Genomic DNA, 13,808 nt, shown 5'->3' with positions numbered 1-13,808 from the left:
GCCTGCAAAGCTTTCTTCATATCATCCCAAGAAGTAATGTCACCAGCACTACCATTGGCAATCTAATCCATTCTCCTTCTCCACCACATTTTAGCATCTTTCGTTAAGAATTGAGCAGCCACTTTCAACTTTGTCTCCTCATCGGATAGATCCAAGCGTTCCAAGTATTTCTCCATATCCCAGAGAAAGTTACCAAGAGTCTTCGCACTTCTTGTACCATCATAAGATTCTGGTTCCTTGACTTTCACATGAGACACTCCTCCACCTAAGTTATGTCTCATGGCCTTCTTCAACACCACGATCTCATCATTTGCATCATCGAGAGATTTCTACAAATTCAAGATCTCTGCTAGACCTCGATCCCTTGCTTCTCCAATCTCCTTGACTTCATCTTCAAGTTGTGTACACTTAAGATCAGTGTACTCATGTCGAGTCCGGAGTTCATCGAGCTCTTCCCTCATCTGCACATTAGCCTCTAGTTCCTTCGTGACCAGAGTCATCTTTGTAGTCTAGTAAGATTCCAATGTCTCCATTCTCTCTAGTATCCTTTCGATAAAGGCCTCGGTCGCATTATGGCTAGATTCACTCGATACAACATGAGTTTCACCTGCCATCTCTACTTCCTCTTTCCTTCTTTTTTGTGATCTAGTATAGACCATCCACCAGCTTCACTTGTACCTTGCAAACCAAACCAGTTCTTGTTTCACTTGTGTGAAACCAACTTCCTTCACCTACAGGTACCTGTTTCCACTGTCACTTTGTCACGAACCAGCAGCTTCAACACCCTAAACCTAATTCGATGCCACCTGTCAAGGTGTGTATCAGCTTTTCAACATGAGCCCCTGATTAGGCTCTGATACCACCTGTCAAGGTGTGTATCAACTCTTCACCATCAACCAGGATATCAACTCTGATACCACCTATCACGCCCCTACACCTGCGGTAGTCTTTCAACCGCTTATAGCGAGGTGCAGCACCACCGAACACTTTCTTTTCACCAATACTTATGTTCATGGACTACACCTTAACATTCGATACTTAGTTTTATTTTTCTTCACCAAGTATTATTATTATCCTTTATACCAATGAACACCCATACACATTCATTATCCACAGCAATTATAAATAAACAAGACAATTGCAACAGTATAAAGGGAGGGGCAACTCCCTGAACAATGAGTCTACCCGAATTCAATATATTATTCAACTTTACAAATTTTACAAGTATACTTGGGAAACCCCAAGTTTCATACTTAGCCAAATTTCCACTCGGCAACACCTTCGTGCAGCCAACCGAGTTCACCGTGCAACACCCGAGTCACCTTGCCCAAGTTGGGCGGGCGCGCCCTCACACGGACCGCCAACCGAACTTCACAACCGAGCTTGTGTTCACCCGGCGGGCGGGCGCCTTCGTGCACCCTCCACTCGCACTTCCAACCATCGAGTGAGCGCCTCACCGCACTCTCCACCCGAATCTTCAATCGGCGGGCGGGCGCTCTCACGCACCGTCACCCAAGACTTCAACCAAACCGGCGGGCGCCTTCACATACACCCGCGTTTACCTTTGCATGACGGGCGGGCACCTTCGTGCGACCCACAACCCGCGTGTACTTCTGTTATGAAACCAGCTCAAGAAAAGATAGAAAAGATAGATCAACGCCTTAGAATTCAGCCTCTTCGAGGGGGCAACCTCCTTTACATTACATAAATGAACAATTCCTTGATGATTCAAATGACAAAACCTCCTTTCTATATATAGGAGTCTAAGGAGTCACAATATAATCCAGCCGACCTAACAATAATAATATAAAGCCACAAAAATAACAATAGAGGGATTCTATGGGGCACATAAATAACAATAAGGGGGTAATAGGGGCACAACAATATAAATAAGGGGTATAACTATAATAGTAATGGGGTAATCACTAGTATTATAGGGACCCAACATGCCCCTCTCCTTCAAAAAAGTGTTGTCCTCAACGCTTGAGTAATTCTGGATACTTCTGCATAAAATTCTCATCCTCCCATGTGGAATCTTCAGCGGATAAGTTCTTCCACTTGATAAGATACTCTGAAATTGATCGATTTCGTAGCTGTCGAGTTCTTGTTTCTGTGACTGCTTCCGGTTCCAATATAATTTTTCCTTCCTCGTCAAGTTCTGGCAATATTGTTTGAATTGGGAGCTTGTCGCCTATAACCTTCTTTAAACATGAAACATGGAAAACTGGGTGCAATCGAGAAGCTGCAGGAAGCTCCAATTTGTATGCCATAGTACCAATCTTTTGCAACACCTTGTACGGACCATAATACTTTGGTGATAATTTATTATCCTTCTTAGCTTGCTTTAGGGACATTTGCTTATATGGTTGTAGCCGTAGGAATACCCAATCACCTACATCAAAACTTCTTTCACTGCGATGTTGATCTGCCTGTTGTTTCATTCTATTTTGTGCCAACACGAGGTTATCCTTTAAGAGTTGGAGGACTTGTTGTTGATGTTCGATGTGATGTTCCACTGCCTGAACCTTAGAATTTTCTCTTAAATATGATGTGATGGATGGTGGTTGATACCCATAAAGTGCCATAAATGGGGTCATTTTTGTTGCTGTATGGAAGGAAGTGTTATACCACCATTCAGCCAGAGGCAACCATTTGACCCATTGTGTCTGTTTATCAGATACAAAGCAACGAAGATATCCTTCCAAACATTTGTTTACTATCTCAGTTTGCCCATCAGATTGAGGATGATAAGATGAGCTATGAGCTAACTGAGTACCAAGACAAGAAAATAATTCTGTCCAAAAATTTCCAGTGAAAATGGGATCTCTGTCACTTACAATAATCTTTGGGTTTCCATGTAGCTTTTGAACTGTTTCCATAAATGCAGTAGAAACTGTACTGGCTTTAAATGGATGTGATAATGCACAAAAGTGTGCATACTTGGTAAGTCTGTCAACTACCACCATGATGACACTCTTTCCCTCAGACTTGGGTAAACCTGTGATAAAATCCATTGAAACCTCCTCCCAACGTTGGCTTGGAATGGATAAAGGTTGTAATAGACCCGGTGTCTTAATTGTTTCAACTTTATTTTGTTGGCAAACCAAACATTCCGCCACAAACTTTTGAATATCTGATTTAAGGCCATCCCAAAAAAATTCCTTCTTAACCCTGTGGTAAGTTTTTAAAAATCCTGAGTGCCCTCCTAAGGGAGAAGTGTGCAATTCCATAAGAATCTTTTGTTTTAGCTGGGAATTCTTACAGAGGTATAAGCGATCTTTGTACCATAACGAATCATTTTGCCAGCTAAATGTATCAGAAGTACTGGAATCTTGTTGTAGCTTTCGAATAAGTGCCCACACTTCTTCGTCATTCTTCCATTCCTCCCTTGCTTCGTTTATCCAATCTGGTTGGATAATAGAAATGGCACACAACAATGCTTCCACATCCTCATCCTTTCTTGAGAGTGCATCTGCCACCACATTTTGCTTCCCTTTTTTGTAGATGATTTCAAAGTCATAACCCAACATCTTTGTGACCCACTTTTGTTGCTCTTCAGAGGATAATCTTTGTTCTAAAAAGTATTTAAGGCTATCATGATCCGTTTTTACCTTGAAGTGTCTTCCCATTAGGTAGGGTCGCCATTTCTTAAGTGCATGGAGTATTGCCAACATTTCCTTCTCATAAATAGCTTTGCTTAAAAACTTTCCCTTGATTGGACGACTTTCAAAAGCAATGGGTCTTTCATCTTGCATTAGAACAGCACCAATTCCATTTCCTGAAGCATCACATTCCACAATAAAGGTTTTTGTGAAGTCCGGTGTAGCTAAGACCGGTGCTTGGCACATTGCCTCTTTAAGATGTTCAAAGGCCTTTGTTGCTTCCGGAGTCCATGAAAATGAATCTTTCTTCAATAATGTTGTTAGAGGTGCTGCTATTCTCCCATAATTCTTAACAAACTTGCGATAATACCCTGTCAACCCAAGAAATCCTCGCAGATGCTTTATGGATGTGGGGATTTTCCATTCCTTAATGGCTTTAATTTTGCTAGGGTCTACCTTAACTCCTTCATGAGATACAATATGACCCAAATATTCCACCTCCTGGACTCCAAAGAAACATTTGGATCTTTTTGCATATAATTGTTTCTCCTCCAATAGTTGTAGCACCCTGTCAACATGTTCAACATGATCCTTCCAAGACTTGTTGTAGATTAGTATATCATCAAAAAATACTAACACAAATTTTCTAAGGAATGGTTTGAAAATTGAATTCATCAAACCTTGAAATGTTGAAGGTGCATTGGTAAGGCCAAAAGGCATGACCAAAAATTCATAATGACCCTCATGAGTTCTAAATGCCGTTTTCGGAATGTCTTCAATCTTCATTCTGATTTGATGATATCCCGAACGAAGATCCAACTTGGTGAAGTAAATTGATCCATGCAATTCATCCAGTAATTCATCAATGACAGGAATGGGGAACTTATCTTTAATAGTGAGCTTGTTGAGCTCCCTATAATCGGACACATGCGCCATGATCCATCCTTCTTGTGCACCAATACTACTGGAGCTGAGAAAGAACTTTGACTCGGTTGAATTATACCAGCCTCTAGCATTTCTGCAACCATACGTTCAATTTCACTTTTTTGGACATAGGGATATCTGTACGGCCTGATGTTTGGAGGAACACTTCCTGGAATCAGATGAATAGCATGATCATGATCACGCATAGGTGGGAGACCTTTGGGAGTCTCAAATACCTTGGAATGATTGTCCAGGACTTTTTGGAGATCTGGAGAAATAGATGATTCCAATGTGGAAACATCTAGCGAACATAATTGTGCAATTACACCTCTTTGCTCCTTTTTTAGAAGCTTTGTCATGCCATTAGAGCTGATTATCTTTCCTGGTTTCCCTGCAATACCCCTTAATTCAACTTCCTTTCCTTCCACAGAAAATTTCATGAAAAGTTCTTGAAAATTAAAAGCTATTGTACCCAAGGATTGTAGCCATTGGACTCCTAGTACAACATCAGCACCTCCCATTGGAATGGAAAGCATTGGGCTAGTCAATACATATTCTCCCATGGATAGCTTGATATTATGGCACTTTCCAGAGCAATTTATTGTTCCTCCATTTGCAATCATCACTTGACACTCTGGTGCTGGATATAGGAAGCAATTCAATTCTTTTGCTACCCTACAATGAATAAAATTGTGGGTGCTTCCTGAATCAATCAACACTATTACCTTTTTCTTCTTGATTTGTCCTTCTATCTTGATGGTTTGAGGAGTGGTAATTCCCGCCAATGCATTACAAGATATGGTCGGATTTATTTGTTCTTCATCTAGGCTTTGTTCCTGGAATATATCCTCTTCTTTTGACCTTTCTTGCTCCTTTTCTTCTTCCTCTTCACAATCTATGTAGAATAATTTCTTCTCAGCACACTTATGACCTTTTGTGTATTTGCTATCACAATTGTAACAAAGCCCTTTTGCTCTTTTTTCTTCCAATTGTTGTGGTGTCAACCTTGTAGGTTGTGGAAGACTAGGGGCAACAACACTTCCGTCTTTATAGTTGTGAGTGGTATGCTTCCTAGTTGCCATAATTTTGCTTTCCATTTTTCTTGCTAACCTGAATGCCTTCTCTAATGAATCAGGTTCCCAAAGGCGAACATCATGTTGGATATTATCCTTTAAAGACCCTATGAACACATCAATCCTATGCTCCTCTGGAATATCTTTTACCCTTATGTTCAATTTTTGGAACTCCTCAATGTGCTCCATTATTGAACCCTTTTTTTTGAGACTTATCAATTGGCTAAAAAAGTGTTGCTTTTTGTATCCTCATAATGTGCTATCAATTCTTCCGTAAAAATTGCCCAAGTGATAAATTGTTTACGAGAACAAAGCCATTGATACCATACAAACTGATTTGGTTCCAAATATACAGTTGCCATACGTACCTTTTGTGCGTTTTGCACATTATTGAGATCGAAGAATTGCTCCATCTGTAATATCCATGTGGCGGGATCCTTGCCATCAAACTTCCTCATATCGATTTTTGGAATATGGTGATTCTTCGATCCAACATTAGCGTCTATGGAATCATGATTAACATTTCTTTTGTTCTCATCATGAGTTTCCTTTACTACCTTTTCACCATTAGTAAGTATTTCTTGTAGAAAATTTGTCAAATCTGTCTTCAAATCTGCCATGCCTGTCTTCAAATTTGTGTTCAAATCTATCTTCAAATTGTCCATCTTAGCTTCCACACCATTTATCTTAGCATCTGTTAACTTTTGTGAGCGTGACATTTGTTGCACTTGTTCTTGTAATTTTGATATATCATGTAGCATTTCTTCCTCTTCTTCATGAGTCATGCTAGAGCTTTCAGGTTCCTTACTAGGTGTTTGCATTTTCTTTCCTCGGGGCATCAATTACTGATAATAATGCTCTACTATGCCCTTTGAATTCCTTCAAAATAAATTTTCAAACCAAGCTTAAGCAAAAATTTTAAAAAATCTACACACCTTTTTTCACTTTGTAGGAGCTCGATATTGCCTCTGATGTATCTCTGTACTTTCCAATCATCTAGTTCTGAATTTGTGACCTGTAGTAGCTCTTTGTGTCCTCTTTCCAATGCCACCAGTCTGATCCAAATTGGATTCTCCAAGAAAGAGTTATGCACAATCTCCCAAGATGACCTGATTATAGACCTTTCCAGAAGAGCGAAGTTGTATGAAGTGCCACGTGTACAATTTTTGATATTTGGTTCTAAAAATGATATACAAGAAACTACAGTCTGTCCTCTTTCTGTACCTTCTTATGAAATTTCAATCTGATTCCCAGAGAGAAAGTTATGACAATTTTCCCCAGGTCACCTGTTTTGAATGTAATTCAGGAGTCTGTAAAAAGACCAACTTCCTCAGATCATATCTCCGAAAATATCACGCAAAAAGCTCTGAAATTCAAACCCAAGGTTCAGCGCGAATTCTTCTCAAATGGGTTTTTTTTGCGACTTCTGAAACGTCACAGAAAAAAGTTATAGCGAAAATGCCACGATGACCTGTTTGGAGCAGCGAAACCCTAGAATCCAAAGCTCTGATACCAAATGTTATGAAACCAGCTCAAGTAAAGATAGAAAAGATAGATCAACACCTTAGAATTCAGCCTCTTCGAGGGGGCAACCTCCTTTACATTACATAAATGAACAATTCCTTGATGATTCAAATGACAAAACCTCCTTTCTATATATAGGAGTCTAAGGAGTCACAATATAATCTAGCCGACCTAACAATAATAATATAAAGCCACAAAAATAACAATAGAGGGATTCTATGGGGCACAGAAATAACAATAAGGGGGTAATAGGGGCACAACAATATAAATAAGGGGTATAACTATAATAGTAATGGGGTAATCACTAGTATTATAGGGACCCAACAACTTCCGAACAGTGGGCGGGTGCCTTCGTGCGACCCTTGACCCATACCTTCACTCATCACCAAGAACTCGTGCTGATACCTATGTAGAGCTGCCCGAGAGCGGGCGCATAGACCTGCGCCTTACTGTGGCCTCCTTTCCACTTCTTTGCACTTCCTTCGATGACCGAGCTCGTCCTCCACTTGAATGATCAAGTTCGAATGATTTTCGATGATGCCTTTGCTTCCAAACACGTCCTCCATATATACGGGCAGTTGGGCGAGTCAAGCTGCCGGCCGACTCGTCCACCACGTGACACCGATGCCCTCACTTCTTGCCAATTCATTTGGTCGGCCAACCAACCTTCGCCCGAATTGCAATTCACATGAGGTTGGCCCGTGGGTGATGTTCAACTCGTCCCCACGGCTATAAAAACACCTACACTAAGACTTCCACGCGCATTTTTCATGTGTTCGCTCGCACGCCTTAGCCTTAGCTCGTCGCACTTCGCACGGTGGTGGTAACTCTGACCGCATGTCCTTACACATGGTCTTTGTTATATGACCACAACACAGAGGCTACAAGGTGCTTGGAGGAGGTGTTATGATGTGGGGGGCAATCCCAGGTCCAATGGACCATATGTAACCGCGTGCTAGAGAAGGTTGGGAGCCCGGTGGGAAGGGAACGTTGTTAGCCCGGCCCTCGGCCCTGTGGCGACATATGACCATTCGCCTAGGTTTTAAACGGCTTGATAGGTGGGGTTGGGCATTAAGACCTAACCCTGAGGCCCATGCGTCCATATACCATGGTATTTTCGGTCTCAAGCCATTAGAGGCTAAATTAATGGTCTGACAAAATGCACTGGCGGAGGGCAAAAATTTTGCTCCATTAGTGGTTCTCGGGGTGGATTTTTAGGACAGTTAGCCAAAAGGGCGGATTTGTAGGATGGTTAATAGTTAAGTTCATAGGAGAGCTTGGAAGCTCATAACGTTTGGAGTTTTTATTCAAATAAAGCTCAAAAAGAGGTTAATTACGGGTTTTTGGATGTTTTGAATCCATTGATAACCTCTAATGTTTTATTTGAGCACATATACAAAGCCTTTTTTAAGGTTTGAGACTAAAGGTGTATGGATCAGTCAGGGTTTGGAAGCAGTTCTGGGAGGTATTTGGGCATGGAGAAGACCTTGTAGGGGTATTTACACTTCCATAAGGTTATTGCAGCAACTGTAACCAATATGGTTCAGCTCAGGGTTAACTTCTCTTAACATGAAGTTTTGATTATGTGCTTCAATGTGGAATTCAAGGGTTCACATGATGTTTTTAGCTCATTTCAGTTGAGGTATGTCATCTTTGAAGGATAAGTTTTGAGTTACTGTTGTTGTGAGAGTTCTTTGTAGGAGAACATTACTTTGCAGCGGTAATAGCCACATATTTAGCTGCAGCAAATGTTTATGTGCTTCATTGATACTGAATATATGAGTGGTCAACAAACCTTTGTCTTGCTCTTTTGTATGCCTTCATGGATTATGTGTGTTATGTTCATTTTTTTCAGTTACATATGAAGACTAATTCATGTTCGAAGAGACACTGAATAAACCTGTTGTTTCAAGACCCAATTTTAACCTTGCAAAGTGTTAACACGGTCCTAAGATTTTGTTTTATTTGTTTTTGGAAAAGAGGAAGAAATCACCTAATCCAATTTCAGATCAGTTTTGTATCAGAGCACTAGTTGACCAAGTTGCAAAATGGGTAGCAAAATGAATCTCCAAGAGCTAGAGGAGCAGAATTTGACTCTTTGGATGGAGAACATAGAATTGAGAAGGATGATGGAGATAGTTGAAAAGGAGAAGAGACACATGCGCTTTGTATTGTAACAAGTTCTTGATGAGCAAGTTGCAGAAATTTTAACTCCTCCACCTGCAAGTGAAACCTACAGAGTGAGGTCAGTATGTGGTCATGGTTCAAATAGTGATTTTGGATCATATGTGGAAGATGTTGTATGTACACTTTACAAACAATTCAAGAAGCACACCATATGCTAATGGATAAGGGTCGATGGCTAGAGTAATCTACAAGTTGGCCATCATCATCATCATCAAAAGCTGACAAGATGAATGACAAATTTAAGGAGGTAATTAGAATCTATAGTTCCACTCCCATTTTCATGCATAACAATTATTTTGTTGCATTTGAGAACCATTCCAAGGGCATAGTTATGAAGTTGGTTCACAATATGGGATATGAAGGTGGAGGTCTTGGAAAAAATGGTCAAGGTATTACCAATCCAATTATGGTTGAGGAGAGACTGTAGTATATGGGATTGGGATATGGTCGAAAGGAGTTTGGAGAATGATCCAAACAGCTTGAGGTACATCAAACGTCTGAGCATTAGATGTCATCACCTTGTGAAAACCGCTGAGATTGCAACTCTAGAGATAGGCATAGCTAATTTGGTGGCCACCCGCCTATTCCACTTGGACCCCCACCATTTTTCTGTCATTTTTTTGCCAGTTTCCTTAATTGTAGCACAATTTACTATTTTTGGCAGTTTTTCGGGTATTGAACTTTCGAAGTCATTTTGAGGCCATAAACAACGTTTTTTTGGCAATATTCCTTGGGTTAATTTCATTTAAAATGTGTTTTTAGTTGTAGTCCTTGGAGAGATCTTTCCAACGAGGTATTATGTGCGTCAAACATAGATAATATGACCAAGTTACGACCCCGGGAAGTTGGCTGCCCAACTAAACCAACAGGGCCCATAAACTCTTGGTGTTACATCTCCTCGGGTCAATTTTTTGGTTGTTTAGGGTTTTCTATTATTGTTCAATAATAAAAAAAGCCCTTGATACTCATTGTAACTCAGTTCAAAGGTATGTAGCCACCACATCTCTTCTCAGAGATGAGCTACCATCCCCTGAGTTAGTCTCATTTCCATTCTGTTTGTAAGCATATTTCATTATTTGGTATTAATGAAACAAAGTGTTATTTATGCTACATCTTTGTTTTATGGTTATATCTGTAATTTGTTGCACTCCTGTTTAAATTCAGATCAGTGGTATCAGAGCGGTCTTCTCTTTCTCTGTTTTCTTTTGCATGTCCCCAACGAGGTCAGGATATAGGGAGTTTGGACTCGGACTGTTCGAACCTTTGCAAGACCATCCTCATAAATCCTGATGGACTCCCACAGGGGAAGAAAATAAAGACGAGGGAGAAGGATATCCTATCAAAATATTGCTCGAGGAGGCCCTCGAGAAACAAAGGAATGCGATGATGGATAACTTTGCACATATCCTTCAACGGTTGCCCATCGACGGCGCATCCACATCCAATAGCCACTCTGGAGGCTCCACACCTTTTAAGGTACAAGTAAACTTTGACATTCCCATATTTGAGGGCCAAATAGACGCAGACACCATAGATAAATGGTTGAATTTGCTAGAAGGATATTTTTATATTAATGATTTTTCCAGCAGGGAAAATATTACTTTTTCTCTTCTCAAAGTCGCCCCCCATGTCAAGGACTGGTTGGAAACCTATTGTGAGCAGAAGGATGAAAGTACGACCTCATTGTTTTCATCCACTCCCACTTGGAATTCATTTTGGGACACCATCAAGGAGCAGTACTACCCTGTCGGGAGCTACGAGGACAAATACATATAGTGGACCACCCTGCGGTAGGGAAGGTACCAAGATGTCTCGAAGTTTACCAATGTTTTTCATACCCTTCGCATGAAGTTGGGTATCAAGGATTTTGAGAAACATTTGGTACTCAAGTACAACGACTATCTACATAGATACATCCAGGATGAGATGGAGTTCCTGGACATCTCCTCGCTTGGCACGGCGTACCGATATGCCATCAAGATCGAGCAGAATTTTAAACAGAAGAAGCGAGACTTTGGATCTACGAATCCGAAGCAAGGGAAAGGTGCCCCCAAACTGCAGAACAAAGGACAAAACCAAGGCAGGAAGACCTAGGACAACCCACAAAGGCCACAAGCAAAGGACAACACTGCGAAACCGAAGAAGGACACAAGAAAGTGGTGTGAGTTCCATAAGAGCTCCACCCACAACACAAGTGAGTGTCGGGTCAAGTAGTCATTGCTGGCTGAGTTGAAGGCTTTAGAATCATATGCATGTTCTGACTCTGAGTCAGAACTCGACAAGGGGAATGACAAAGGGAAGCAGATTATTGATGTGGAGCCCAATGCCAATGTCGCCACCACAAAGATCTGGAAGGAGGAACCTGAAGATCCATAGGAGAAGGAGCGTCTCTTCCACCCCCAGATGTGGGTAAAGGGTTCCCCGCTACAATTCATTGTCGACAATGGGAGCCAAAAGAACCTCATTGCCGCAGAGGTTGGGAAGCGTCTAGGCTTATCAACCACAACACACCCACAACCGTACACCATCGGGTGGTTTCACCAAGGACAGCATCTGCACGTGAGCCAACAATGTCACATTCCATGCAACGTCAAGCCCTTCACGGATGAGATATTATGTAACGTTGCTCCCCTTGATGTTTGTGATCTATTATTAAGCCAACCATACTTGTGGAGAGACATGTTGTGTATGAGTCCAGGCCTCGTGCTATTATTGTTACATTGGGAAATAAGTTGTAGAGGATACTGGAGGTAGCACCGCCTACCGCCATATCTCTGGTTACTGCAAAACAATGCAGTAAGCTCATTTCAAAAACCAGGAAATTTGTTTTTGTGATGATATGCCCTCAAGGAAAGAAGAAGACGGTGGCCACGACCTCTAGACAAGGCCCCTCCACACGACAACAACACATGGACAAGGTCGTGGAGGAGTACAAGGACATCTTCACCTCCCCTGCAAGGGTTCCTCTGCATTGTCATGTCAAGCACTCCATCAACCTGACCCCAGGTACGCCATTACCCAATGGACCAATCTATCGATGCTCTGTTCTGGAGAATGATGAAAACAAGAGGCAAATTCAGGAGCTGCTGCAAAAAGGTCACATTCGGTCGAGTTCATCACCTTGTGGGAGTTCAATCATGTTGATATAGAAGAAGGATGGGACTTGGAGACTTTGTATTGACTATCAAGCACTGAACAAGATCATTGTTCGGAATAGGTACCCGATCCCACAGATTGATGACCTTCTGGACCAACTCAACGGGGGAAAATATTTCAGCAAGATCTACTTGAAGTCTGGATATCACTAGGTACCAATTGAACCCTTCGATGTGTGGAAGACTACCTTCAAAGCCAAGGAGGGCATTTTCTAATGGTTGGTTATGCGTTTCAGGTTGACGAATGCTCCTGCAACCTTCATGAGGCTGATGGATGACATCTTCCGGCCATTGACCAACTCATTTGTAGTGGTATACTTAGATGACATCCTGATCTTCAACCAGAGTTGGGAAGAGCACCTCCACCACATCCGACAGGTTCTCCAAACACTGCGGCAACACAAGCAGTTTGTCAATTTGGAGAAATGCACTTTTGGCATGACCCAGGTTCAATATATGGGATACATTATTGATGAATGGTTAGTGCATGTGGATCCAACCAAGTTCCAAGTCATTTGGGATTGGCCAGCCCCAACCACTCTGATAGAGCTCTGGAACTTTCTGTGTCTTGCCAAGTTATACTGCAGGTTCGTGTTGGGGTTCTCTCATATCACTTGGCCCTTGAGTCAAGTTACCAAAGGAGGAGCGAAAGAAAAAAATCTTTTGGTTTGAATCTCAACAGAAGGCATTCACAGATTTGAAACATTGCCTCTACTCTGCGCCAATGCTCGCATTACCAGACTTGCAATAACCATTTGAGATCAAGACAGATGCCTCTGACTATGCTATTAGCACAGTCCTTACTCAACAAGGGCATCCAATGGCATATCACAGTGAGACACTTTCAGACACAGTTTGGAAGTATCCCACTTATGACAAAGAGATGTATTCCATTGTGTAGGCCTGCTGACAATGGAAGCACTACGTTTTGGGGAAGGAAACGGTCATCCACATAGACCATTGACCCCTGCAATTCATACAGATGCAAGGGAAGTTGCTAAATAATCATTATTAGAAGTGGTCCACATACCTACAACAGTTCCATTTGAATATCAAGTATAAGAAGGGCAGCACAAATAATGTTGTAGACTACCTCAGCCGACCACCGATCATGGAATTAACTACTGTGCTGAACTCTTGTGGGCACGAGACTTCTGATTGGCCACTTCTCTACAAAAGTGACCCAAAATTCGGCCACACATACCATGCGCTCTTGGAGGGTCAACAAGTTCCATATTTTCACCTCCAGGATGTCTTGTTATGCCAACTAGGACACCTTTGTTCTCCTTCAAGTGAGCGTGCAAAGATGATTTGGGAAGCGCACTATAGTCGGGCCGCTGGGC

Source organism: Pinus tabuliformis, chromosome 6 (assembly GCF_031772625.1).
Source record: "Pinus tabuliformis cultivar Carrire ecotype Pingquan chromosome 6, CPIR1, whole genome shotgun sequence".
In the NCBI taxonomy this organism is placed as follows: Eukaryota; Viridiplantae; Streptophyta; class Pinopsida; order Pinales; family Pinaceae; genus Pinus; species Pinus tabuliformis.
The sequence above is the reverse complement of the archived record's forward strand: the minus strand, read 5'-3'. Positions refer to the sequence as shown.